This window comes from Microcebus murinus, chromosome 6 (assembly GCF_040939455.1).
Source record: "Microcebus murinus isolate Inina chromosome 6, M.murinus_Inina_mat1.0, whole genome shotgun sequence".
Lineage (NCBI taxonomy): Eukaryota > Metazoa > Chordata > Mammalia > Primates > Cheirogaleidae > Microcebus > Microcebus murinus.
In genome coordinates this window covers 14622821-14650052 of record NC_134109.1, presented here as the reverse complement: position 1 = coordinate 14650052, position 27232 = coordinate 14622821, and the positions used below count along the sequence as shown (strand labels likewise).

General features: G+C 43.2%; 1 protein-coding gene across 4 annotated transcripts in view; it reads right to left on the bottom strand.

The window, feature by feature from the left end:
• FOXN3 (forkhead box N3) overlaps positions 1-12730 on the bottom strand; it is a 379439-nt gene extending 366709 nt beyond the window's left edge. For all 4 annotated transcript variants that reach the window (XM_076003781.1, XM_076003778.1, XM_012773976.3 and 1 more), the window contains exon 1: positions 12554-12730. The gene's annotated coding sequence lies outside the window, so the exon portion shown is untranslated. The remainder of the gene's footprint in view (positions 1-12553) is intronic.
• Between the last annotated feature and the right edge of the window lie 14502 nt (positions 12731-27232).

The window sequence follows — 27232 nt, the reverse complement described above, 5'->3', positions numbered from 1 at the left end:
AGAGAAAATCTAAAAAGCTAAGTTTTTTAAAAAAGACCAGTAACAGTAACAGAATTCTGGTGATGCTGATCAAGAAGAAGTAAGCAAACATCTACGTGATATGAGGAATGAAACAATAATTACGGTGGCACAGAGAATAAAAATAACAATAAGACGCTATTACAAATAATCATTATGCCTCCCAGTGGTAAAACCAAGATGAAATATACAAATTCCTAGAAATGCTTCAATTGCTAAAATGGATTCAGAAAGAAGTAGAACACCAGAATAGTCTTACTATAAAAGAAATTGAATTAGTGGTGGCAAATCTTCCTAAAAGAAAACATCAGTCTCAGATGACTACTATCAAACATTTTGAGAAATACATAATTCTAATCTTACACAATCTATTGGAGACAACAGAAAAAAAAAAACAACTCTTTGACTTATTTTAAAAGAATAAAAAAAACCACTGATACCAAAATTTGATAAGAAAAGGGAATTACAGGACTTCTCACACATAAATGGAAATATTAAAAATCCTAAGAATTACTGTTAGACCAAACTTAGTAATGTATACTTTTGTAAACATGATGCTAAGTTGATTTATTCCAGAAATGTAAGGTTAATTTAATATTTAAAAATCCATTAATATAATTCACTGCGTTAAAGAAGAATGTCATATATATAAATAGCTCAATAAATGTAGAAAAATTTTATATAATTCAATAACCATAATCTAGAACATAACTTGGAGAAAATGAGAAATTTAAGAGAACTTCTTGGATTTCATAAAGAGTTTCTACAAAGCACCTCTGGTAACATCATACTTCAGGATGGGATAGCGAGGGCATTCCTTGTAAGATCATGAACAAGACACAGGGACCTGCCAATCACTGCTCTCTTTAGGGCTGTTTTAGAGAGTCTATCCAGCATAGTAAAGAAAGGAAAAGAAATAAAAGTATAAGGATTGGAAAGAAACACAACCGTCGTTATCTGCAAACAATAGGGTTATCTATGCAAAAAGCCCTAAAAATTTTACAATACAGTAACAAAATAGAAATAATAAGAAACTTAGAGCTTCTGGACACAAGATCAATATGTAAAATCAATTTCATTGCTTGAACAGATGCATAACCTTTGACACAGCAATTAATCCCTAAGTATAGACCCAGCATATATTCACTAAAAAATATATATATGAAAGTTTATATCAGCACTATTTCTAATAGTATAAACTAAGGGGGGAAAATAATGCTATACATCAATGAAAATGAACAAATCACTGCTACATGCAACAACCAATCCTAAATTAATTTTCAGAAGCATACTGAGCAGGAAAAAAAACCAGACACAAAATATACTATATGATTACTTTTATATAAAGTTCACACACAGGCAATAATAGCCTATGGTGTTCAAAGTCAGGACAGTGGTCACCTTGCAGAGAATAGTGGCTTGGGGACATGACAGAGACTTCTTGGGTGTAGGTAATGCTTTATTTATTGATCTAGGTGCTGGTTACATGGGTATGTTGACTTAAAATTTTTATCGAGTTTTAGATTTGTGCTCATTTTTATGTATAATTCAATAAAAAGTGTACTTAAATCAATTAAGTATCTATGTAAATGTCAACAAATCAATAAATAGATATAGATGTAGCTATAGGCTTACATATACTTATACACAAAATATATGTTTATATATACATAATAGATGTATATATATATATTAATACAATATTTGTATAGCTATAATGTATATATTTATAATACACATATTATATTTGGGTATGTGTATGTAGCATAAAAAATAACTGCACATCTATGTCACACTATACACAAAAAACAATTCTTGGTGGACTCCAGACTGCAATGTAACAGACAAACAGACACCTCACAAATGAACAAACATGAATGGCCAATAAACATATGAAGAGATACTCAAGCTTATAAATAACCAAGAAAACAAAAAGTAAAATAAGAATGAGATTATTTCACACCTACTAAATTGGAAAAAATGTTAAGGTCTGACAATATTAAATGTCAGTGAAAATATGAAATGAGACATGTATTCACTATGGATGAGAGTGTCAATTGGAACGGTCACTTTTGGAACCAAGAAAAAGCATGAAGATAGATGCCGGGGCAAAGTGAGCCTGGCTCGGGATCTGCAGTGGCCAGTGGAGGGGACCACACACAAAGGCCACCGGGCCAGCAGGCTTGATGGAGGGGTGGCTACCGCTCAGTTTGCTGCCAATAGAAGCCAAGGTGAGACCAGGTCAGCAGCGACTGCCACACTGGGTTCACATAAAGCCCAGAGAGTGATCAGACTAACATCTTTTTGCATCTTTGTGGGTCATTTATTTGGTCCCAACTAGCGTTTCTTTCCTGAACTAAAATAGAATGGAATAGAGCAGAGCACATCAAGTGGAACAAGAATAATAACATCTTGTGAAACCTTTGTTTCACCTACCCATGTATAAACATATACACATACATGTGCTAACTAGAATCTCGTGTACAATGTATCTATTTTTTCTGTAATTCCGCAACAGATTAAATGTATCTGTATCTTACTGCGGGTCTTTGAAAACCATTAGACCAGACTATGTGTTAGAAAACCACAGACTTCAACCACTACTAGTACAGCTGAACAAGCAGCCCCCAGTGGGCAAGAGACCTAGTCCCTGAGAGCACAGGCCACCCAGCCTGAGGACACTGAGTTAGCTCCTCCTCCATGAGAAAAAAAAGGGAAGACAGAGCTCGACACCCCTTCTCTCTCTCTCTCTCACACACACACACACACACACACACACACACACATACACACACACACACAAACACACACACGCCATCTCGGGCCCAGAATTGGGGGTGGGGTAGACGAGACATTAGGGAATGAGCACTGTTTTCCTAGGAAGGCAGAATTATCTTAAGGGACTATTTGGATTATCAGATCCAATTAACTTTTTTAATGGCTGTGATCAAAAGTTAGCATTCTTTCTCTTGATAATCCATGGGTGTGTGCTGGGGAGGAAGGTTCACTTTGGACAAAATGAACAAGTAGTTTTTAAGTGGATGAAAGGAGTCACTCTGCAACATGGAGGAAGAGGAACATGGTGGCCAGGGGACAATACGCACAAAGGCAGGGGAGCTGGAGGGCCACAGCAAGCTCAGGGATGAATAAACCCTGAGCAGGTTCTGGGGCATCCCCTGAACAGGAATGAGTAGGACCAGGTTATAAAAGAACTTGAAAATTAGGCGGAGAGGGGCAGACTTGGTAAGGTGTGCAACAGGGAGCCATCCTCGGTTCTTAGTAGATGAGGGCCATAACAACAACATTAACAACAATAAAAATAGCTACAACAGTCTGAGCTGTAACTACATGCCAGGCTCTGTGCCAAGTGCTTTTCAGGGACTCTATGATTTAGCCCTCCCAATAATCCTTTCAGGATTTCCACATTACTGAGTTTTATTTCCACAGTACTTATGGAAATATTACCTAAGACTCGAGTCTTAGCTGAAGTAACTTGCCTAAAGTCACACAGCTGTAAGTGGCATGGACAGGGTTTGAAAACAGGAAGTGTAGCTTCCAAGCCCATATTGTGAGAAAGTTATAGGGACAGAGGTCTTCAGGGATATAGAAGAAAGGAGCCAGAGAGCACAGAGCAGCCTCAAAATCACTTGCAGTAGTCTTGGAGCAAAGCTTCAGCATCAAAATGAAAATGAGGTGGATTTCAAAAAAATAACAAGGAGCCCTGGTGAACAATTAGATACGTGGGATGTAAAACTATTAGGTGTCCAAGTTTTGTAACCTGGGAAACAAGTGTAATGGCTATAACAGAGAGAGGGGAAGAAAAACAAAAAGTGAGTGCCCTTATTCTGCTTGAATACTTCAAATTCTGAACTTATGCCCATATTTTTTTAAACTGAAAAACTACTCTCCCAAGATCTTCATTCATTTTGAGGCTCAAAGAACTATTTAAAAATGATGATTATTGGCCGGGCGTGGTGGCTCACGCCTGTAATCCTAGCACTCTGGGAGGCCGAGGCAGGCAGATTGCTGGAGGTCAGGAGTTTGAAACCAGCCTGAGCAAAAGCGAGACCCCGTCTCTACTATAAAATAGAAAGAAATTGATTGGCCAACTAATATATATAGAAAAAATTAGCCGGGCATGGTGGCGCATGCCTGTAGTCCCAGCTACTCGGGAGGCTGAGGCAGCAGGATTGCTTGAGCCCAGGAGTTTGAGGTTGCTGTGAGCTAGGCTGACGCCATGGCACTCACTCTAGCCTGGGTAACAAAGCAAGACTCTGTCTCAAAAAAAAAAAAAAAAGATGATTATTCTAAGACATATATTTAGTTCCAAGACTGTAGAAGGAGCTAAAGAACACAGAACGGTCGAAGAAGCTGCTGATGCCCCAGCCACATTGCTTTCAGGCCTTGTCATCTCAGTGCACACCAGCCCAACACCCAACTGCCACCAAGGACATCAAGAAGTCTCCGAGAACCTTCTCTGGCTGAATTCTGCTCTGTCAGCTTGCATGCAGACCTCAAGTGCTGGGATCGATGTCCCCGGTGAGCAGTCCTCAACCAGTGACTGCAATTGACATGTCCTAGTGGGGCTGAGCTCTGCTGCCCACAGTGATATCTGGAAGGACAACACACCACTGGCTGACTTCTCCTCCTCGTCTCCCACCCTAACCCCTACTGCTATCTTCCTAGGATCTTCAACCCAATTAAACTATCCACTTTTGAATCCTCCTTGGAGGATCTGCTTCCCAACTAAAACAAAACACATAATACTCCCAGGGTATATAGCTCAGGAGGGTGTCACTTTAATCTATCTATATCCACTTAGAATATGAAAGTCAAGAAGCCAGTTGGAGTTACAGAACAGGTGGTAGGGCTGCCTGGGGGTGATTTCTTCATCCCTGTATCCCTATCACCAGTTCTTGGTATACAGTAGGTGGTCAATAACTGTTCCCTGAATGAAAGAGTGGATGATTTGTTTTCCCAAATTTGTGCATATGTCTTTTAGCACTTCCTTCAATCAATTCTTTAAAATGATTTCATACATATGAAATATGTGAAATCACACCTGTGAAATATGAATTAGTTCCATCAAGTTCATCATTCACCTGAACTCTTCAAGAGAATTAGAAAGTAGCAGACATACTTCACTGAACGTGTCTACATCTGTTCCATTGCTAGTTCCAACTGGTTGTATGAACGAGGCATGCTAGGATGCCCAGCTGATGATCTGACTCATAATCTTCCCCTCCACTAGTGCAAGAGCAGAGCTCCCTGCCTAGATGTGGAAGTCAAACTGAAGCCCTCCTCAACTTGGTCTCTATAAATTGATATGGGATTTATGGTTTAGAGGTATGAGGGGCCCCAAAGGGAGATCCTGGACATTATGCTAATCTGATGAGTTAAGACAATTTTTTTTATTCTGAAAGAAATCAAGCAGATGTCACTGTAATTGCACCCTTGAGTTTGTTGAGTAGTTCATACCAATTATAAAAGGGAGTGTTGTCTAGGAAATCTGTTTTTGTGAGTTAACGATGCCACCAACAGTTAGACTTAGTATAATATTTGGGTAATTCAGGAAAATCATATACCTGTGGTTATGACCTTTCATTGACCAAGTAGGTGAATGTGCTCAGAGGCAAATGAAGGGAAATCCAAAAGATGAAGACAGATGAAGTACAATAATCACTGACAACGACCAAAAAGTCCCTGTTACCACTAATGGCCAAATGTGGGACACAGAATGTCAAGAAGCAAAATCCTATTTCTAGCCAGAATCACAGCAAATATTTCCCTTCCCACCCTGCAATTTTCCTAGGAGGGGACTCCATTTCCAGGAGTGGAAGGGGAAGTGTTCAGCCCTGGAATAGAAACAGTCAGTTGTGAGGCAGTAAGTGGGGTAGAAAAAGCCTGGAATTTGGAGTCAGGAGACTTAAGGGTGAGAACTAGTTAGCTACCAAGGAATGTATGGCTCTAGGAATGTAGTTCCCTTGATTTCTTTACCTATAGAATGGGACATTAATGTACATTATCATAGTTATTATTAGTAATATTATTAATATGAGAATCAAATAAGATAATGTAAGATGTAATTTGTCTATATCACCCAACACTGCCAAACTTACTCAGAGCAACTTAATTTCTTTTTCAAGAGACCATTCTAAGTGCTAAATCTATTATGGTCATAAGAAACAATATGATGGTCTTAATTTAGAGACATTTATCAAGTAGTCATTATATAGTAATTGTTTTCATTTTAAAGGCTACAAAAGTATTAAGTTTGCTGAATCAGAACATTTCAGAGTGCAAAGAAATTGCACTGCTAGATTATCTAAAATCTAAACTTGTATAATATACTAAAATCCTTCTCCAAGTGGGACTTGCTACTCTCTGAACCTCTGCGAAGGTAGTAGGCACACACTGTACAAGTGGATAAGTTCTCCCTTAGCAACTTCGGCAATGTCCTGGGAACTGGCATGCGTCCTTCGGTTCAAAAAAGATAGTCCCCAAGAACATGGGCGTTTGTTTAATGCTCACTCCCAAAGAAGTGCTGCTCTGTTATCCTGAATATGCCTTGAGATAGTTCTGTTGGCTTTCTATGGCTGTACATACTTGTTCTTCTTCAAAACGCAGGTGGGAGGAGGAATGAGATCGCTTTACACAGCCTAAACATGAAAAGCTGTAGTCCACACAATTCAATAAATAAAGTTAACCATAATCATTTTCGTCTACTACCACAACTATTTTGTGCTTATAGAAGTTTAAGCCTCCAGCACAAATCGTTGGAGGATCTGAGGCTTTCTGGAATACTTATTATACTATTCTAATCTCCATCTCTAACCCCATGCAGGTAGTGGAAACACAGCGAGCACAATGAAAGAAGTAGGACAATGTAGACAGCGGTCTATCCTTTCTACTGCCATAGACTTCTCAACTGTGCTGCCTTCAAGAAACAATGCAGGCCCGGCGCGGTGGCTCACGCCTGTAATCCTAGCTCCCTGGGAGGCCGAGGTGGGCAGATTGCTTGAGGTCAGGAGTTCGAAACCAACCTGAGCAAGATCGAGACCCCGTCTCTACTATAAATAGAAAGAAATTAATTGGTCAACTAATATATATAGAAAAAATTAGCTGGGCATGGTGGCGCATGCCTGTAGTCCCAGCTACTCAGGAGGCTGAGGCAGAAGGATCGCTTGAGCCCAGGAGTTTGAGGTTGCTGTGAGCTAGGCTGACGCCACGGCACTCACTCTAGCCTGGGCAACAGAGCGAGACTCTGTCTCAAAAAACAAAACAAAACAAAACAAACAAACAAACAAAAAGAAACAATGCAGGGAGGTTGGCCATGGCAGCACAATTCTACTACAGTTTGCCTGAAGTCTCTGCTGATCTCTCCTTACCTCAGTACTCATGCATACATGAATCAAGTGATCGTGAAAATCAAGCGTGGAACTAAATGGGATTCCTCTGTCTGCCACCCCTAGAAATCCTTAATACTGGTAGCTTCTGTGATCTAAAGGGAAGAACTGAGCCCAGTCTCAATACTGCCACTTCAGTACAATCTCATAACAGAGGAGATAATGTGAATATATTTGATGACATTCAAATATCATCTGTGTGTTATCATTTTATTCAACACTCAAAACACTACTGAGTCTGCCAAGCAGATTTATATAGCTTGGCACGCTTTCATTTTACAAATGATCCTTAATATGAAATTATTTTCACGGACTAATAGAAAAACAGTGACAGAACAGATCCTAAGGTGGTGCATTCCAGTAAGATTGCAACCAACTAATCTCAAACATGTGCATGTGATATTCCTATAATTTATAAGGAAAAGGAGTCCTGGTTTATAAGGAACCCCTAAAAAATATCCTTTCCCCTTTTCTCATTATTGACTGGATAATGACCAGGGCTTTTTCACCCTTGTGAGTGGACCTATCTCTTTCTACACGCATATCAGCTTCTTAAGGTACACTGTATTACATACCTAATTGCTACCTTTTTGCTACTCACCATGAGCACAAGTGTCCTCATAAATTGTCAAGGCAAAAGTTCTCTCTTTAGCTAAGATGTTCCAGGACTCTGCAAGCAATCCCCTCAGGTCTTCTTTAGAGAATATTTTTAAAGCAATGGTTTTCAAAGTGTGTTCACAGGGGTACTAGGGTTCCAGGGTGTGCCCCAGGCACAGCCCAGGGAAATAGCTGGGCTCCTAGCTCCTCCAGAAAGCTCTGTTTTTATTTGACTCATATATTAGGGTCTTGCATAAGATTTCATCTGGTGCCAAATATAAAAACAAAAATGATGTCTACAAAAATGTGTGAAAACCATTGCAATAAATGGTTCTCTCTCCCTTGGGCACTCCTAACCGCCCTCACCAGGGTTCCCTGCAAATGGAGGTTTATATACTTATTTTCCTGTAAAGAAGCTTGCCCTTTCTCCCTCTTCCTGGTTTTGAAATATACATGAATTGAAGCAGTGAAATACTCTTATCTTCAATATCCAAAAAATAATCCAGACTTTTACACAGTAAATCCTTTCAAAGTTAAGATTTCTTTTTCTCATATGTACTCTAAAGTGGCATTGGCTTATTCATCTCCAACTTTTGATTCATTCATTCATTTATTTTTGCCCTCAGCAAGGCTGGTGGCATATACCTGACATGTATTCTTTATGGACCTTTTGTTTCAAGCAAAGAGAAGAATAAAGCCGCCTCTCCCTCTCTCTCCCTTTACCTCTCCACACTAATCCAAAATTGACACTGCCATTTGGTTAGTATTCCAGAACAATTATTAGAAATTTGGCATAGCCACCCAAAAATGCCAGCTTCAGTAAATATGTGAGTAACCATCTGACAAGTGAAAATGAATTGGAATTTTATTGAACATCTTGTTAATTTGTCTTGGTAAAATACATTGTACATGGTAGTATAGCAATCAGCTTTTCTAATCCCAAGTCAAAAAGAAATAAACAGCAATGCCAAAGATTTAGAGTGAATTAATTGTACTCCTCAAAAGTCTCTTTAGAAATTAAACTTTCTGAGTAAATTATTTGAAAGACAATAGAGAATGAGGGTAGATTCTAGAAACCAACAAATCCCATTCATTTCCTTCAGTTTGTAAAAACAAGCATCTGACATATTTCCTGCCAATGAACACACTTGCAGATAAGAAAGCTCCCTACAGGAAATTCTTTGCTAAAAGAGACCAGTATGGCATTAAACTTATCTTCTTCACCAAGTCCCAATCAGTTAAATATTTGACAACACGGGATAATGAAATACATGCTAAATCATCCAAACAATGCTATGCAGCTTCTAAGTCTGTATTTCCTATGAGGTAGATGCAGGTTATTAAATAAACATTAAAATAGAGTTAGGACTCCTCCCTGCCCCTCCCAATTAGTTCACAAAAACAAGGGAAATTTGCTGCTTTAAAAAAAAATCTTTGATCAAACTGTTAATTGAATAAGTTTTAAAACTGACCATTTTCAACTAAGATAAAGCAATACAATGCTATAAATCACCAGGGTTGGAAGGAAGACATTTCTAAATAAATATCAAGAACTTAAAATTTGAAGCTTGCCATTGACAAAATCAGAAAAGTGTAAGAAATGCATTTGCTTTATATTTACAAGGTTCAGTGTTGATCCTCAAAGTCAAAATTTAGGACAGGGCCTCTTTGGTCACTTTCCAGTTAGCAAAATGAATGGGGTGGGGGTGGGGGTGGGGCAACCTCCAAACTTTTCTTCTTTCTTTACATTCCTCAGGGAAACCATTACCAACATAGTAGAAACATTTGCAACTTTGATTTTGGAAACCTCTCGATTATTCTAAAAACCAAAGCACTCTTCCTCATCCTCAAAAGAGGAAGCTTTTCTAAGTCAACTGAATAATAATAATAATAATAATTGCAGTTTTGAAACAGCTCTTACTTCCATTTAGGAGTTTTTTCCTTTCCCTGCTCAGCTACTGAAAACACCCTGCCTTATACTTCCCAAAGCACCAGACAAGTCTCCAGTTTTCCCTACACTTGCAGCCTCAGAGCAGGGTTCCAAAATGCCGCAAGTGCTTAAGTTCAATTGCTTCAGTTCAACTTTGAACCTTCTTGCAAACAGAAATGACTTATTATACCTTCCCCAGATGACTCTTCATCCACAGGTAACATTCTATTCTTTGTGGCTCTAAGAAGAGTTTTGTTCTAACAGCAGCCATACGAGTCAGTTTGATTCCACAATCAGGTGCTCAAATACATTCATCTTAGCTTTCCCTTGCACGAACTCAGAGGTAGCAAAATGCAAAGTAAGCAAGGGTGCTCATCCTTGCTTTAAGGCTCTTTCCTCAAATATTTTCAATACAAATACAGTTACGAAATCTAAGAGACTACACTTTTGGTTGTTGTTGTAAAATGACCTTGATTTGACAGGCGCGGTCTCAGGTTTCAACAGATGCTGTGGGAAAGCTTACAGAAGCCAACATGTTCTCCAGGCATCTGTGATGACATGCAGGTTTTGTTTTTGTTTTTTTTTTTTAAGTGGTGGTCATGGTAGAGTATGTCTGTGTGGTAGGGGGGGGTGGGGTTACTCCTCTCGGTTTCCATGACAACCATGTCTCCACTCATGGGTTATTAGATACAATCCACTTCCTGTGTCTAAATTTTTAAGCCAATCAGAAAAGTGTTTATACATTTAACAACTTCTGGGACAGTGCTTCTTTAATGAAAGCACTTTAAAGGCTCAAATGAAAATGTTCACGGGCTTTATATTTCGTCTCATTGATACAACATTTCAAAATGTTTACTAATTCATATTCTTACATGGTGAAGAATGCCCTTTTTCTTGGATGTGAAATGCATTCTCCTCAAAGCAGATGCCACAATTTCTTATAATAGTGTGCAAGCTGATTTTGATTGTTTGCTCTTTATTGTCTTGTTCTATCTCTGTCACACACTTAGATTTAGTGCATGAAACATGCTAATGCACAAGGCACTTAAATTATCAAAGTAATGATACAGTTAAGCATCCATCTGCTGATGGTGCTATTTAAATACTCAGATCAAAAAATGGTTAGGAAAAATTATTCCAAGTTGAACAACTTTGCATTCTACAACTTAAGAGCAGAAATCATTGAGAATGTATTGTAAAGTGATAGGTCTACATACATGTAAGCTAGTAGCTGACATCTGCAAAGAAATTTGTCACCAAAATGGCCTACTTTATCTGGATAGAAACAACAACAACAAAAAATTAAACATAAAGATATCTCGAACGAACTGCACCAGAATTAAAAAAATCGACCTTGCAGAAATCTGTGCACGAGAAGGCTAATGTGAATTTACAGCACAATTTTTTTTAAAAAAAAGGGTCTGGGTGACTGTTTTCATAAGTCTCAATCTAACTGACCAATCAGCAGGAGAGTTAAAGTGGGCTGTAGTCATTCGTGCAGTCTTCAGAGCTCTGCACCCTCTGGGCTGCTCTCCTCTCTAAGGCAGAGCTTGGCGATCAATGAAAAACAGGGAACAAAAGGAATATAACAGGATGTCTTCCTTAGCTAAGGAAAACGATTCCCTTTTTCCTCAATGAGCCGGTCGCACCCTGCCTACGACAGCTCCACATGGGAGCTTCCAGCAGACCAGTCCTTTCAGATGAGGCACATTTTACATTTGCAATCATGTGTCCCAACTGCTAGCAAATGTGTCACCTTAAGCACAGCCTGTGACGAAGGGCTCCCTGAGCCCAACCAATTGAAACTAATAAATTAAATAAATTAATAACCCCACAATTAAAAGCTCCTGAGAAAGATTATGTTTCCCTTCGCCAAATGTCATTCCCGGAGTATAAACAAAGCATGAAAAATAGTCTCTTTAGCCTCCCCAGCCGGTAATCACGGTTTTCTCCTCAAAACAATGTTTCTGCAAAAAAGAGAAATATTCTCACTGCCCTCAACAGAAACTCTCATCTGTCTATGTCATATCAGGATAACCAGTTACAGAATCTGAAAAGAGGTTTAAACTGCCTGTAGGTTTGACACTCTGTTCATAATTGATAGCAAAACAGTTGCGACAGCAATGCTGTAAACTCTGCCCACCCAAACTCCACATTTCACACGTTTCTTCCTCGAAAATAAAAGTAACGCCTGGGCAGCCCACAAAAGTGGGCTTCCCTAGGAGTAATTAACAGAATCACATCCCTTATTTGATCATTTTTATAAATATCCATTTGTCTGCAATTTTTAAAAAAAAAAATTTTTTTTTTTTAAAAAACAACTATCCACAAATTCCTGAGAAACTTTTTTTTTTTTTTTAATGAACTTACTTTTGAGACAAAACTAATGAAAATAAGCAACTTGCCATTGCTGGAGCTTTCTCATTTGGGCTGCAGGCTATAAATCAATCTGAAACCAGGTGGAAAGAAGGGGGCGGACACCTTAAAAAAAAAAAAATCAAAGGGTGCCCCAAAATGCAGCAGGCTGGGCTCGGAGGGCTTCTCATGACAAAGCTAAACACGAGCGGATCGGGAGGCAGGAAATGAGCCCCATTTTCGTTACCTTCGATCGCCGGCCCCCCCGCTGCTTCTCGCGGCCGCATGGGGGGCTGCGGCGGCGTGGACTGGCGGGTGGCCCGGCCGCCGGGTCGCGCCGTGCCCGGCCGAGCTGCAGCGATCGCGGCCGGAACCCGGTCCTGCGCCCGGGGTCGGCGGCGCGGCTCCCACCCGGGCCCGGAGCCCTGCTGGGTCCTAGTGCGCGCCGCGCGCCCGCCCGCCCCGCGGCCCGGTCTGCAGCCCGCGCGCACGGCAGGCAGCGCGGGAGCCGCGCGGAGCCCCCCGCGCGCCGGGGCAGACCCGCCGGCCCCAGCTCCGCGGCGGCCGCGGCGTGCGCGGGGCGAACTGGGGCTCGGTGTCGAATCCTTGCACGAGGGATGGGAAGAAAAGCCCCGCCGGCCACCCCTGAACTCAGGAGGCAGATGTTTAGGGTGTGCAGCCCCAGCATGGAACCCAGGGCGTCACCGGGCATGCGGAGCTCTGCCCCGTGCACTCGGGACACTGGGCGTTCACGGGAGGCGAGGCACGGTGTGGGATCAAGGAGGGGAGATCTCAAAAATAGAACGCGGGAAAAGACCAAAAAAAAAAAAAAAAAAAAAGGTTGAAAATGTGTGGGTTCAAAACAATGTTTTAAACAGTTTTCCAATATTTCCCCCCCTGTTGACAGGTCCTTTTTGCATTTTGCTTTCTCTTACATTATAATATGCTGTTTTAAATAACAAAGCCCCATATGGCTAAACACGTCGTCATTTGATTTTCAAAAGACCTCAGAAATTGCATCAAAATATGCACTCATGTATCGCCTAAGAAATCAACGAGAAAGAATTAATGGTGGCATATGGTGTGCCTCATAGAGAAAACTTAATTACAAATTAAAACAAATGCGAAAATTCACAAAATCAGTAAAGTGAAAGTAAATTATGATCTCAGATTTATACACAAATCAGCTCATGTACAATTAGGAAGCCTGTATGTTCTAGGTTTCTCTTTCGCAACAGAGCAGAGGGTGTTTGTTACAAGAACTCAGATCAGTTTCTTCCTCCTTTGCCCCCAAAAGGGCTTTCAGCAACCTCTTGGCACATTCATTTACTGCAGCCCACCTGGAAAGCAACTTTTAATCTTGCAAGTGCTCAATTAAGAGGACAATTCTATTAGCTCTTAATTCAAAATAAAAGTGCTTGAGTTTGAAAAGCCTGTTTGAAAGGCTTCAAGACTGGGAGTGTTCTTTCAGTCTTTGATATCACCAAGTTTGAAGGTCACAATTCCGTAAAACTGCTAATGACAACGGTGCAGTGGTCTACACCAAAAGGAAAATCAAATATGTGCTTTCTGAATTCTATTTTTGGAGCAGAAAAAAAAAGTCCCTTTGAAAAGTACCCTTGTCCTCCCCCTTTCCAATTTTAGCTAAATAAATGTAATGGAAGATTTTTAGTATTAATTAAACATCAAAGGCACCTTTTCTGACGCCTTTTATGCACGCAAAGAACTAGTTGTAACATGTTACACTTGTCAATCTTCCGAGCGCTCACACATACATCTCGTGTGATCTCTACCGCATGTCTGTGAGGAAATAGATAGCCCCAATTTTCGAATGGGAAAGTGGACGTCCTGAAAGGTGAAGTGACTTGTGCAGAATCACACAGCTGATGAGCAGAGCAGCTGGAATCCAGACCTCAGTCTCCACTCACAACAAGCCCTGCTTTTTTGAGTGCACCACCTGGCCTCCCAACGATTTCTCTGTAAGTATTGTGGAAAGTGAAATATCCAAAGCAAAAATGCAGGTAGGTTTCTTCATCAGTAGCAAGTCACCAGCAGGGAAATATGAGGCTTGTTGGAAGAATGTTAGTCTCCATGAAATGAGAAAGATGGCGAGTGAGACACACCTGGGTCAGATTTCCGTCCTGGGGCCGCCAGACTTAAAGCTGGCAGGCAGAAGACTTAAAACTGTGAGGCTGAGCAATGCCCCTTGTCACACATACACCTTTTTGCTTTTTGTCAGAGATTAAGAACCAACCCTACTTTATACATGGAGGAGGAAGGTTTTCTCAAGTCGAACTTGAGTTTTTATGTGCAGCCCCAGTGCTGAAGGGCCTCGAAAACCCTGGAAACTCAAGGTGTTTCAGATGCAGGGTGGCCTATTAGTGAGACCCAGGGAGTCTCTGTCCAGACCTGGTGACCACGGGAGCTCTGATGGGGGTCAGCCCTCCTGCACCCTTGGTAGAGTCACCACTCGGTTCTGTTTGTGGCCATCCCTTCCCTCCTCCCCTCTGCTGAAAGGAAACGTAACTTCTCTAATGGTGTCTCCCAACCCACCAAAATGCCACCAGGTGAAGGGCTGGGTGACATTTAACTGAAAAGACGAAACCATTTTATTCTGAAAAGTGACTCATTCCTTTTCTTGTGCAATTCATAAGGTATGGCGATAAAATTGGAAAATGGTACGACCTTCCTGGAGAAATAGTTGGAAGGATTCATGCAAAACTTACTTGATGAGTTCATTTGATCCCTTTGTTGAAAACTGGTCTAATTACTTTATAGTCACACCATGCATGTGGCCTTCAAATGTTGCGTGTGCTCGGCTCAAAGCAATCTTAGCACCAAGAGGAGGCGATGAGAAGCTGAAAAGAAACGCTGGTGGTGAGCCATTTCTCAAAGCCAGAGCACACCAGAAGAGGTTCTAGTCAAAAGAAACTGTCATTTGCTCATTCGTGCAGATGTGTAGGCATCACATGTTGAGCAAGGTACTGTTCTAGGCTCTGGGTAGGAAAAATAAACAAAGTCCTCAAAGCATTCCTTGTCCTATGGAGCCCATGAACAGGCAAGCAAGCGACTGCAGCACGGAGGTGAAAGTGCTAAAGTAAAATCATGTCCCTGGTGCTCTGCGCTCAAATGCCAACTGTCCCGGTCCTGGGTCAGTTGTCTTTGAAGCCATTCTCAGGCATGCCCTTTGCTCTGTAAGGCTAGGAGCTTCCTCTGGCAGGCTGAGTGTCACAGACTCCTGGGTCGATTGGCAGGTGGCTGGGTATGGCCAGCTAGAGGCACTGGAGGCAGAATGGAAGGTGGCATGAGGGCAGAGGCCAGAGAGTTTCCTCCCCTCCTTCTCTCGTCTGATGGCAGCTCCAATAGCACCGCCTCTGGCTGAGGCTTCTACCCACAACCCACGCCCCTGGGCTCAGGTAACACTGCCACTTCCTGCTAGCGGTCCAGCGTGGGGACATTCTTGGCTCTCTGCTGGGATTAGTCTCTGGGTAACTTCACTGAGTTGTATCCAAGAGTGAAGAGAAGAAAGTCCCTACCGGAGGGGACATCCTAGGCATGGGCAAAGGTGCGGAGGGATGAAAACGTGAGGAGGCCAGAGTGCCGTGTGGAGGGCAGCGTGGCTAAAATGGAGCTTCTTGGGAGGGGTCGCCTGGAGATCTGGCTGGAGACGCAGGCTGGCGGCAGCATCCACAGTGGCCTGACCTCGGTCACCATTTCCACGTGGCAAACCCCTTTATCTTAAAGAAGCCTTTGTTCAAATGTCCCCTTCCCAGTGTCTCTTGAGCCTTGTGATCCTGCTCCTATTTTTCCTTTTTCCTTTGAACTGACCACCTGCTAACACATTACTATTTCACTTACAATTTTTGTAATTCATTGTCTACTCTCCTGCCCCCCCCACACACACACACATGAATAGAAGTTCTACGGGGCCAGGAATCTTTGCTTTATTCAGTGATATTTTATGAGGATAAAACAGTGTCTAGCATATAATAGGTGCTCAATAAATTTTTTAAATGACTACATGAATAAAGTTAGTAAATAAGAAGGTATTTGTACATGAGTCAGAATTCTGCAGAGAAACAGAACTGATAAGACACATTTGAATATTAAGATAGAGAAAGAAATTTGTTGTAAGAATTTGGCTTATGTGATTAGGGAGGCTGAGGAGTCCCACGATTTGGAGCTCTCAAGCTATACACCCCAGAGAGCTGATGGTGTCGTTCCAGTCCAAGGGCCAGCAGGCTTGAGATGCAGGAAGAGCTGACGTTTCAGTTTGGGAACAAGCATCTTACAGTGTGACCAGAGGATTGGCCCCAGGGTGGGCACCTGGCCCCCTGCCAGGCCGATGAGAGTCTCTGGAATTCTCTAACTGATGCTCACTCAAGCTGTAGGGTGCAGCCAGCAGTCACATCCTCAGTTCGTGGGCTCAGGAGATGGGAAGGCACATAACTGTTAGCCCAAGCAGGATGTTAAAACACGATGAAAGCCCAATATAAACTTCGGATTATCTAAACAAACCTTTTCCCTCTCCATCATCATAAACAGTTTAGAATAGGCTGTATATATAGCCACCGTTTATATACACACAGAGATGCACAGAAATCCTCATTGTGCTGGAATGAACGCGTGATGCTAACTTGCTAGATATAGGTGGTATCAGGTTATACTGAAAGATTTTCCACTTGCTTCTCTGTATGCTTCGGATTGCAATAAAATGCCACCCGCTTTCACCCTATGAAGTCAGAAGCCTTAACATCCTCCATGAAACCGATAGCCTTGTCCTTTTACTAACACACACTCAGGAGATGGTGAAATGGCACGTGACCTGGATGTCATTACTTTTACCCACCATTTTATAAAGGATTTATTGCTTCCCACAAGTGACAGTACTAAATCACTACGACGAATCCATGCTTGTCAAAAGGAATGAACAAAACTCGCTTTGATTCATTCGTATCTTTGCTATTAAATATCCATCCCATTTATTCCTTCATTGACCAAGCCCAGTCATTTGCAGATGGTCTTGCTTGGGCGAAAGTGGATAATGGATGGCGTCTCAGTCCCTTTTCCAAAGGGCCAGTTATGGGACTGGCCACAGTTTGTGTCCTCAGACCTCTTCCTCAGGCTCCAGCCCAGGCCTTTTAGGAATTATTTATCCCGGGATTTGACCCCCGAGCAGAGCAGCCACGCAGGCCGGGAGGGGAAAGCTTGGAGCAGAATGCTGCCAGAAACAGCCCGATCTGGCTGTGGGCCAAGCAGCTGGCTGCCGAGACAAGCACCACCCCAGTCTCTCCAGACCCTCTTTGTCTCCCTCAGCCTCCCTTTCTCAGCTGTCTCACCTCAGGTAGTCATTGACACTCTGAATTCCCCAGCTCTTTTCATTCCTGCATTTCAGATCACTTTACACAGGTTAATGAAGCCTTAAACCACTCAGGAAAGCAAAGCAAAAGGCGTGTGGGGATGTTTGCCCTGCGCTCCTCCCAGGCCAGTGGCGGTGGTGGCCCCACGCTCACCCCACAAGGAAGGAGAATGACAGCGGTGGCCGCAGATGGGGAGAACGTCTCCTACCAGCAAGCAGAGTTGGAGTGCCCAGGGTTGAAACTGGTTCCATACATCACAGAAAACCCCGTTCCATGTAGAGTCAGATATCACTGCTACAGGACAACCTGCCACATTGGGGTCACCTGCCACAGTTGGTCCAGGTGAGCTTTGGAAAGTGGGTCCTGGGCAAGGCTGCTGATGCAGAGCCTCAGTATCTGCATCGCACCTGTGATAGGTGTGCTTCAGTCTGGGCTGTCATGGTCACGGTCACAGTCTCGGGCTTTGGAATCAGAGAAGCTGAGTTCGCATCCTGGCTCTGCCACTTCCCAACTGAAGTGCCTTGCGAATATTGCATGGTATCCTAAGCCCCACTCTCTCATCTGTAAAGTGGATACGATAGTATCCACTATCCCCTCCTCCACTGATTTCTGGGGAGGATGAAATGAGATCATGCATGCAAAGTATTTTTGGCACATCCAGTGGTAAATGCTATAGTCTTTCTCAGCCATCTCTACGTCTAGTCCCTGTGACTTCGAATTTGTGTAGTTCAGCTACAGCCTTATGGACCCTCTAGCTCAAATTGGTGCTGAAGTCTCTCGTTCACAAGAAATGGTAGGGAAATCCAAATGAAGTCTGTAGTTTAGTTAATAGTTTGTACCAGTGTAAATTTCTTAGTTTTGATAAATGTGTCACGGTTATTTGAGATATTAACATTATAAGAAGTTAGGTGAATGGTTTACAGGAACTCTTCTGTCTATATAACAAAAGCGCATCTAAGAATAACAGTAATCATATTAAAATGCATCAAAATCTGCAATGGCTACACAGTAGCTGTAACACTTCACCTGTATTTTTAGTGTACTGTGTTAAAATACTTCCACACTGGCCAAAAACATGCCAAGCCTTTGTTACCAAAGTAAGAGGCAATTTATGTTATCTCTAGCTGTTATCACCACCAAGGAAAATTCATTGAGTTTCCAGTGTCTGCAAGGCACCATATTGTACGTTAAAATAGCAAACATTACCATTGGGAGAAAACGGTTGCCTGTGTGGCAGTCATTTTAAGGTAGCTGTTTGGATGTAAGATATTTGATAACCTTACCATTTATGCCCCAGAGCTTTCCTTATTTCACAGTAAATGGATAGCTTGCTAGTCAATCAGTTCCAAGCTTTCCCTTTTGGTGGGTAGTCACTAGGAAGAACAATCTTGTCAAATAACACTAGATTATACCTGCTTGCCACTCTGAGTACAGTTTTCAAGATGTTCATCTTAAAATGCTGAGGACATCCTTTCTCTCTCTAACTTAATAGAGAACAAAGGATTTAAATGCTTTTTTCCCTTATTTTTTTTTTATACCATGCAAATTGAACTCGTGGAGGTCAGAAGGAGATTTTCATTGAGTGGATGGTGAGTTTTGTTAAGAGCCTTGACATATATCTCATCAACCAACGTGAATATGATATGGCCACATTACAACAGGTTTTGAAAAGAGCCACATTTTTAAAAAGCAAAGACTCTGTCTGGACAAGTTGCTCAGCTTTCCAGGCGATCATTAATCGGTCAGTTGTAACTCCTGAATGTACGCTGGCAGAGGATTCATAATCAGAGGTTTGGTTGGCACCTACTACTTACAGGGACATTGTACTGGGTCTCAGCCCATTAAGGTTAAGACATACTTCCAGTTCTCAAGTGTGAGAATGACATTTGTCATTCTTTTTAGTTGCCCAGGGTATCACCAAAGCCATTTCCTACTTACGAAAGGAAATGGAGGCCAGATGAGGTGGCTCATGCCTGTAAGCCCAGCATTCTGGGAGGTGGAGACGGGAAGACCATGTGAGTTCAGGAGTTCGAGACCAGCCTGAGCAAGAGCAAGAAAGAAAAATTAGCCTGGCTTAATGGCATGCACCTGTAGTCCCAGCTACTCAGGAGGCTGAGTCAGTAGGATTGCTTGAGCCCAGGAGTTTGAGGTTGCAGTGAGCTATGGTGATGCCACTGCACTCCAGCATGGACAGAGACTCTGTCTCCAAAAAAAAAAAAAAAACAAGCCTGGAAACACCAGAGACCATCTGCCCAGCCTGTCTCATTGTCTCATAGTTGGGGGTAGGGGCATACCCTAGGTCACCCCACCCCCAAGAACCTAGTGATAGGAAGGAGTGGGACAGTGTTGAACCAGGACCATGGCAGCTTTTACAACATGGTGTAGTGTTGTTGGTGTCCACAGGAGAGCCATCACGTGACCTGTCTTCATCATGACTTTAGGCCTTGATCCAGGCTGCATTGCTTCGGAGCTGGTCCCCAGGTTTCCTGAGGATTCTTGTGACCCACCCACCATCCTGTGAATAAATGCCCTTTCTGCTTAGATCAGCTGGGCTCAGCTTCTGTTGGCTGACACGGGAGCCTTGTCCCATGGTCTTCTTCTTGGAAACCAGTTGTTCCAACTGGCCATTGTTTTTCTAGCAGTAGCATTGGGTTCTCCTTGACCCCTCACTCTCTCACCAGACTCCTTTTGTCATCACAACGCACACTTAGGTAAAGGGCCAACTGTGGTCATGGAATAGGATTTAACTAGTTGCTTTTGCTGTTGGTGCTAAGTGAATCAACCAGAAATGTAAACAAATTTAACCTTGGATACTTTCCTGCATGGGTAAAATGTGTTGTATACATGTTTCTGGTACCACCAGCAGAATAAAGTCTTTTTCGTGACACTAAAGGATGTAATACACTAGAGTTTTGGCCCAAAGAAAGAACAAGGGCAACAACGGCAACAAAAAACAAAACAAAACAAAAAGCCTCTACAGTTACAGAGGAACCATCATTTCTGCTACTTTTTTTAAAGAAAAGAAACAGTTTCAATATTCAGTTCATCTTCTTTATTCAGCCTCCTCTCTTTGTCTTGTAGAAATCCCATTGTGGTAAATAAATTATAATTCATGCATTGACTTTTCTTGACGGCATTGAACTTGACAATAAGAAACTTTCCTTGAGAGATGGATCATCTTGTTTCAAAGAGCAAAGAGCTGATTCCCGAAAAGATTGAGAAAACATGAACTTCCATTGATAAAAACCTGGAATTCAGGTTTTTCATATTCTTCTCCTAGCAGGTTAAACATGGAAGTGGAACAATTTCTTACAAAACAGGAAGGCAAAGATATCATTAATCCTTTCAATTACACTACTTTTAGCAGCCACGAGAATAAGCCCAGGAACAAATGCTCAGGGTCTTAAATGAAAGCGGAGTTGGGTTTAAAAGAATTGCTGCGGAGGTCACAGCAAAAAGCCCTCTGCCTTTCATTCTGAATTTTTCTGCCAGTTATCCACAGACTCTGCAATTCAGTGAAGAGGGTGGCCATCCGGCACATGGCTGTAAAGAGTAGGGCCGTGGTTTCCACCTCCTTTCCTCCCCTGTCTTTGTCAATCTGCTTCCACCGAAATTGCTTTCATGAATGCACTAAAAATCCTCAGGGAGACTGAGGCTGGGGGTTTTCTCTTGCTCAGCGAGCTAGACTCCGAGTCCACACGGACTCATGTGAGGGAGAGGCACGATTTGGCATGTTGGGCAAAGCGGTCACAGTGGCAAGATTATGTGGGGTAGATGAGACTTGTTCTAGGGGTACCTTCCTTCTAGGCCTTTCCACCTTGACTCTGGCCTGGAGGAAGGTTGGAGGAGGGGATGGACAGCCCTCTCCCTAGGAAAACCCAATTCATTCTGGGACATTCTGTGACTACCAATATATTTTTTTCAACTTTAGTATAGAAGTGCCATAATCTATTCAAACATTAACCGGTGTTTAGACATTTTGAGGTCGTGACCAACTATTTCACCACTACACCTAAGGCTGCAAGTAACGTCTTAGTTCATGGATCCCTATACACTGATATTTTTTGTTTGTTATTGTTTTCAATTTCTCAAAAGTCATAGTAAAATACATGTAAAATTTGCTGTCTTAACGATGTTTAAGTATACCGTTTGCTGTTATTCAATGCACTCACCGTGCTATCTATTCCCATTCCTCTTTTCATCTTGCAAAACTGAAAAATTAAAAACAAATAATCCCTTGGAAGTCGTTTCAGCCAAAAGAGGAGGCCATGGGAGGAGGTACAAAATCAATCCATCCTCAACAGCTTAATCTACCTGTCTACGTTGTGGAGCACAGCGACTGTCATTTTCTGGAAACTCTTGCCTTCAGGGAGCTCCGCCTTGTTCCAGTTTCTGGCCTTCCTTCCCGGCCAGTCCTCAGTCTCTCCGGATGGCACCCCTCATGCACCCCACACTGCTGCTGGGTTCTGTCACTGGCCCTTTTCTCTTTGCATTCCATGTGCTCTCTCTCCGGGATCATGTCCATCTTCTTGCCTTCCAGTGATTGCTAGTGACCAATAACCCCCACCCACGTCCCTCCTGAATTCCCAGTCCCTGTCTCCAGTAAGCTCCTGGACCCCTCCACCTGGGTATTTTGCTGTCACCTCAAATTCAAATTCACTATGTCCCAGTCGGAATTTCTTAGTGCCCTTCTCCAAACCTATATTCACTGCCCAGAAAGCTCAAAGGTATCCTCAGCACGCCCCTCCCTCTGGCTCTACATTCAGTCACAAAACTGTCTAGATTCTGCCTCAGAGATTGTTCTCAAGCCGGGCCCCCTCTCCATCCCTGTGGCCTCTGCCTCAGTGAAGTCAACTTCCTCTGTCCAGGCCGCTGCCCCCAGCCTATGCCCCACACTGCTGCCCAGTTGTCCTGCGCCAGATGACACACACTGCTTGGGCAGCCAAGGGAGCACAAAGCCAATCAGACCTGGGAGCCCAAGCAGATGGGAGCCAGGGAGAGAACAAAGGGCTCGCAGGGGGTCAGGACCCCGGATGACTCTGAGGCTTGAATGGAAGATGCAGTCATGGGGTCTCAGCAAGTCCTGCCTCTCACAGCAACCAAGCAGATGCCTAGCTACCCTGAGGATTTGCACGTGGCTGCCGACCGCCACTCATTTTCTACTCCTGGGGGAGCTGCCCATGGCCATACAATTAGTTGGCCTAAAATGCCACTTTGATTCCATCACTTTCCAGTCCCCAATCTCTGGTGACTCCCTATCAACTGCAGATTGTTTTGGTTATTTTGCAGATCTGTTTTGCTTTGCAGATTGTTTTGGTTTTGGTTTTTTGAGACAGAGTCTTGCTCTGTTGCCTGGGGTAGAGTGCAATGGAGTGATCATAGCTCACAGCAACCTCCAACTCCTGGGCTCAAGCAATCCTCCTGCTTCAGCCTCCCAAGTAGCTGGAACTACAGGTGCATACCACCATGCCCAGCTAACTTTTTCTTATTTTTAGTAGAGACAGTGTCTCACTCTTGCTCAGGCTGGTCTCAAACTCCTGAGCTCAAGTGATCCTCCCGCCTCAGCCTCCCAGAGTGCTAGGAGTGCAGGCGTGAGCCATCATGCCTGCCTGCCCGCAGACTCCTCAGAGTATGGTTTCTGCTCCCAGTGAGCATTCTAAGACCTGGTAACTGCTCACACAGCTTTGCCCTCTGCTTACTTGTCTAAGTCAGCCTTTCTCCTCTGTCACACTTAAATCCTGACTTTGCTTTCCCGATCTCTGAAATTTTGCCTGTGCCTTTTCTCCTGCAAGAACCCTGTCCTGTAATTCCTCAAATCAGTTTGCTTAGGTCCTGCATGACTTTTCATTTGTTCAACCAACATATTGTGAGCCAACAAGGGGCCAGGTGAATTCTAGCAGAGAAGACTAGATCTCTCCCCTTGAGGAGTACCTAATCCACTGGAAAAGATGAACAAGGAAAAGGAATTTGCATTACAATGTGACAAATTCCACAATGGTGCTACATATAATGTCCCAAGAATAACTGTCAGGGCATCTCTCAAATCTCATCATCATAGGGATGTTCTCATTAACTTACAGAGAAACCATTTCCTGTCTTCTGAAAACTCCAAGGCTATGGTCCTCAAATTTGTTGTGCAAAGATTCATCTGGGTCGCTTCTCAGCCTTTTGGCTAAGAGCAAGTGCAAAGATTAATCTGGGGTGATTTTTTATCACACACTTTCCAAGGTTTCACTTCCAGAGATTCTGATTCAGTAGATCTGGGCTCGGGCCTAGGAATAAATAATTTTAATAAACCCCTCAGTGATTCTAATAAAATGAGGCTACAGGTCACACTTGGTAAAGCATTGCCAGCCAGGCCCATTGCTTCACACCTGTAATCCTAGCACGTTGGGAAGCCAAGGCAAAAGGATCATTTGAGCCCAGGAGTTCAAGAGCAGCCTGGGCAATATAGCAAGACCCCACCTCTACAAAAAATAAGAAAACTTAGCCAGGTATGGTGGTACAACCCTGTAGTCCCAGTTACTCAGTAAGCTGAGGCGGGAGGATTGCTTGAGCCTAGGAGTTCGAGGTTACAGTGGACTATGATCATTCAAGCCTGGGCAACAGAATGAGATCCTGTCTCAAGGAAAGGAAACGGAAGGGAAGGGAAGGGAAGGGAAGGGAAGGGAAGGGAAGGGAAGGGAAGGGAAGGGAAGGGAAGGGAAGGGAAGGGAAGGAAAAAGGAAAGGAAAAAGGAAAGGAAAGGGGAAAGAAAAGAAAAGAAGGAAGGAAGGAAGGAAGGAAAGAGAGAGAGAAAGAGAAAGAAAGGAAGGAAGGAAGGAAGGAAGGAAGGAAGGAAGGAAGGAAGGAAGGAAGGAAGGAAAGAAGAAAGAAAGAAAGAAAAAGAAAGAAACATTGCTAAAGTGTTTATTGTTTTTGCAACTCACACAGCAAACCAGATCCTTTCTTGTAGTCTCCATGTTTACATGTATGGCTTAAAAAGTCCTTAACAATTCTAATATAGTCATTTTGGGGGATTAAATTCTTATAACTGCATATGGCTTTCACAATTTACCTTTAAAAAAAAAGAGATTGATCTGAGAACATGCTGCTGAGAGGCTAAGAGGTAGCAGTGACAAGGGCGTGGGGTTGCTGCTGTGCCCCAGAGGCCCCTCGCGTGGGGCAATGAAGACAGGGGCCTGCGGCGGAGAGCAGCTCAGGGAAGCCAAGGCTGCACCAACATGACGCTGAGGAAATGTTTTGGAAAGGTGCCATTGGGCCTTCAACGATAGTGTTCTTTAAAGTCAGATCTGATCTCCTGCAGCTCAGTTGTGACAGACCATTCTTTCAAACAGGTGTTTTCAGTGGCTTTGCATGAAAATGGAGGGGGAAGGCCAAGGATCCCGAGATTCCCAGCTGGAGAAGTCTGGCTTCCTTACGTGCAGCCTGCACCAGGGCACTGTGCCTGACAGCACCTGCCTGAGAAGGCGACAGGACCTCAGGCACCCTGGAGCTGCCGCACTGAGATGCAGGTCCCCACCGCATGGGTACGGGCCTGCCCTCTCTCTGCTCGACCAGCTTTGCTAGATAGGAGCTTAACTCCCCCTATGAGGCTGCATGCCCTGGGCCAGGGGTTGTTGCAAACTCCACAGTTGTGTTTCCCGGACCACCCACCAGACAGTAAACCTGAGTCTCAGCTGGGCCTGGAATCACTGGAAGAGAAATAAAAGAGGAAATTTAAACAAGGATTCCTACTCTCTGTTATTTGCTACTCCCTGGGAGTGCTCTTTCCCCAGCTTCTGCAGCTGGCCTCTCTGCACCGCTGAAACCACCAACCTCCCGCCAACCTTGTGGGACATTAGCTCTACTCCGATTTTTTACATTCTAGAAACTTCTTGTTCTAGAGTCTAGAACAAATCCAGGTCTTGGGCAAAAGAGCTTGAAGAATGTGGTCTTGAATGAGGCATATTTTGCAGTTCAGGACCCAGCGGGGTGCAGCCTAGTGACTGTGGCAGGACAGGGGAGGTTGGAGGCATCGGGACCCAGAGCCAGATGTGAAGTTGGACCCAGAACCAGAGAAGGATGGAGCCCAAGCAGTCACAGGTGCCGTGATGGCACCTACTGCAGCAGGTGCCATCATCACAGAACATACCCACATGCCCTAGTCCGTGCTCAGGTACAGACCAAGCAAAGCCACAGGGACCCAGAGATACAGTCAAACAGAATTCAGGCAGTCCATTGGTGCACAAAGGGTCTCTACCGTGTTTCCCCGAAAATAAGACCTACCCATAAAATAAGCCCTAGCAGGATTTCTAAGCATTTGCACAATATACGGCCTACCCCGAAAATAAGACCTAGTGGTGGGCGTGGCTACGCAGCGTATCTGCACAACCCATGCATTTCGTCACGAAGCGGTAAAGAAGACGAGCAGCCCTTCGCATCTGCCCCATGAGAGCTCTAGTGCTCGACATGAGAGATTGGGGCCAGTGGTTCTAAAGGAAATAGAGTCGCAAGAAATTCAGGATGGAATTCGGGGTTTGGAGAGTTATGATGATTTTCCAGAAGAAGACGACTTAACTATATTTGAATAAATGTAGATTGTTGTACCGTACTTAAAAAAAATATAAAACATCCCCTGAAAATAAGCCGTAGGGTGTCTTCTTGATGAAAAATAAATATAAGACCTTATTTTCGGGGAAACACGGTAGTCCCTGGGCTGTGAGCGTGAGGACCTTCTCTTAGAGGGACTGTGCTGCTGGCTGACTTAGCAGAATAGGGAAGTAAAACAAGGATCCGGTTATCAGATCTGTGGGTCAAGGAACATACTGTGGCTTCTGAGCAGAACAAGTTTTGATATTTGAAAAAAACTAGAAGGAAGAGCGCTGAGGTTTGGAGATAGGCTTCGGAAATCACCCCTGTCTGTGTTTTTTTTTTTTTTTTATCGGATTCAGAGGGGTAAACAATGCCCCGTCCCAGGGCTGATGTAAAACACAGAGAGGGTAACCCAGGCGGCCCTGAGTACTCTCCTGGGTTCAAAGGTCAACCATGGCCTTAAACATTACAGCATCTCTTAACTATACGAGTGGCATCCTTCTGCATACTCACGTGTCCTGGTTTATGCAGTCTAAAAACTGGCATTGATCACTGTGCGCGCCTCTTCAGAATATCTGCTAAGCAAAATGGGGAAATGGGATTAGAAACAAAATTCCTGTATTTTTTTTTGTTTTTTTTTTTTTACAGGAATTTAGTGGAAGTGAGAACCTTTAGAATCACTCATGTAGTCCATCCCATGATGCACCTAGGACTCTATAGAAGCCATTATTTTAATTTCTAGAAAGAAATTCTAGGTAGAGGCAGGTCTACTGATATTGCCAAGGAAAATTAAAAAATGTAAAAGGTCATCACTTCTTGGAAGTTATGTATGAATATCCCATAATATGTTTTCTATTGACAGGAGGTCATATAGGCTAGATCATGTGGTGGGATTTGCTTTTGTTAATTTATTTGGGTGGATGTATTCTAACATTGCTTTAAAATTATTGCTGGGCCATCATACTAGGGTCTATATCACCCAAAAAGCCCAG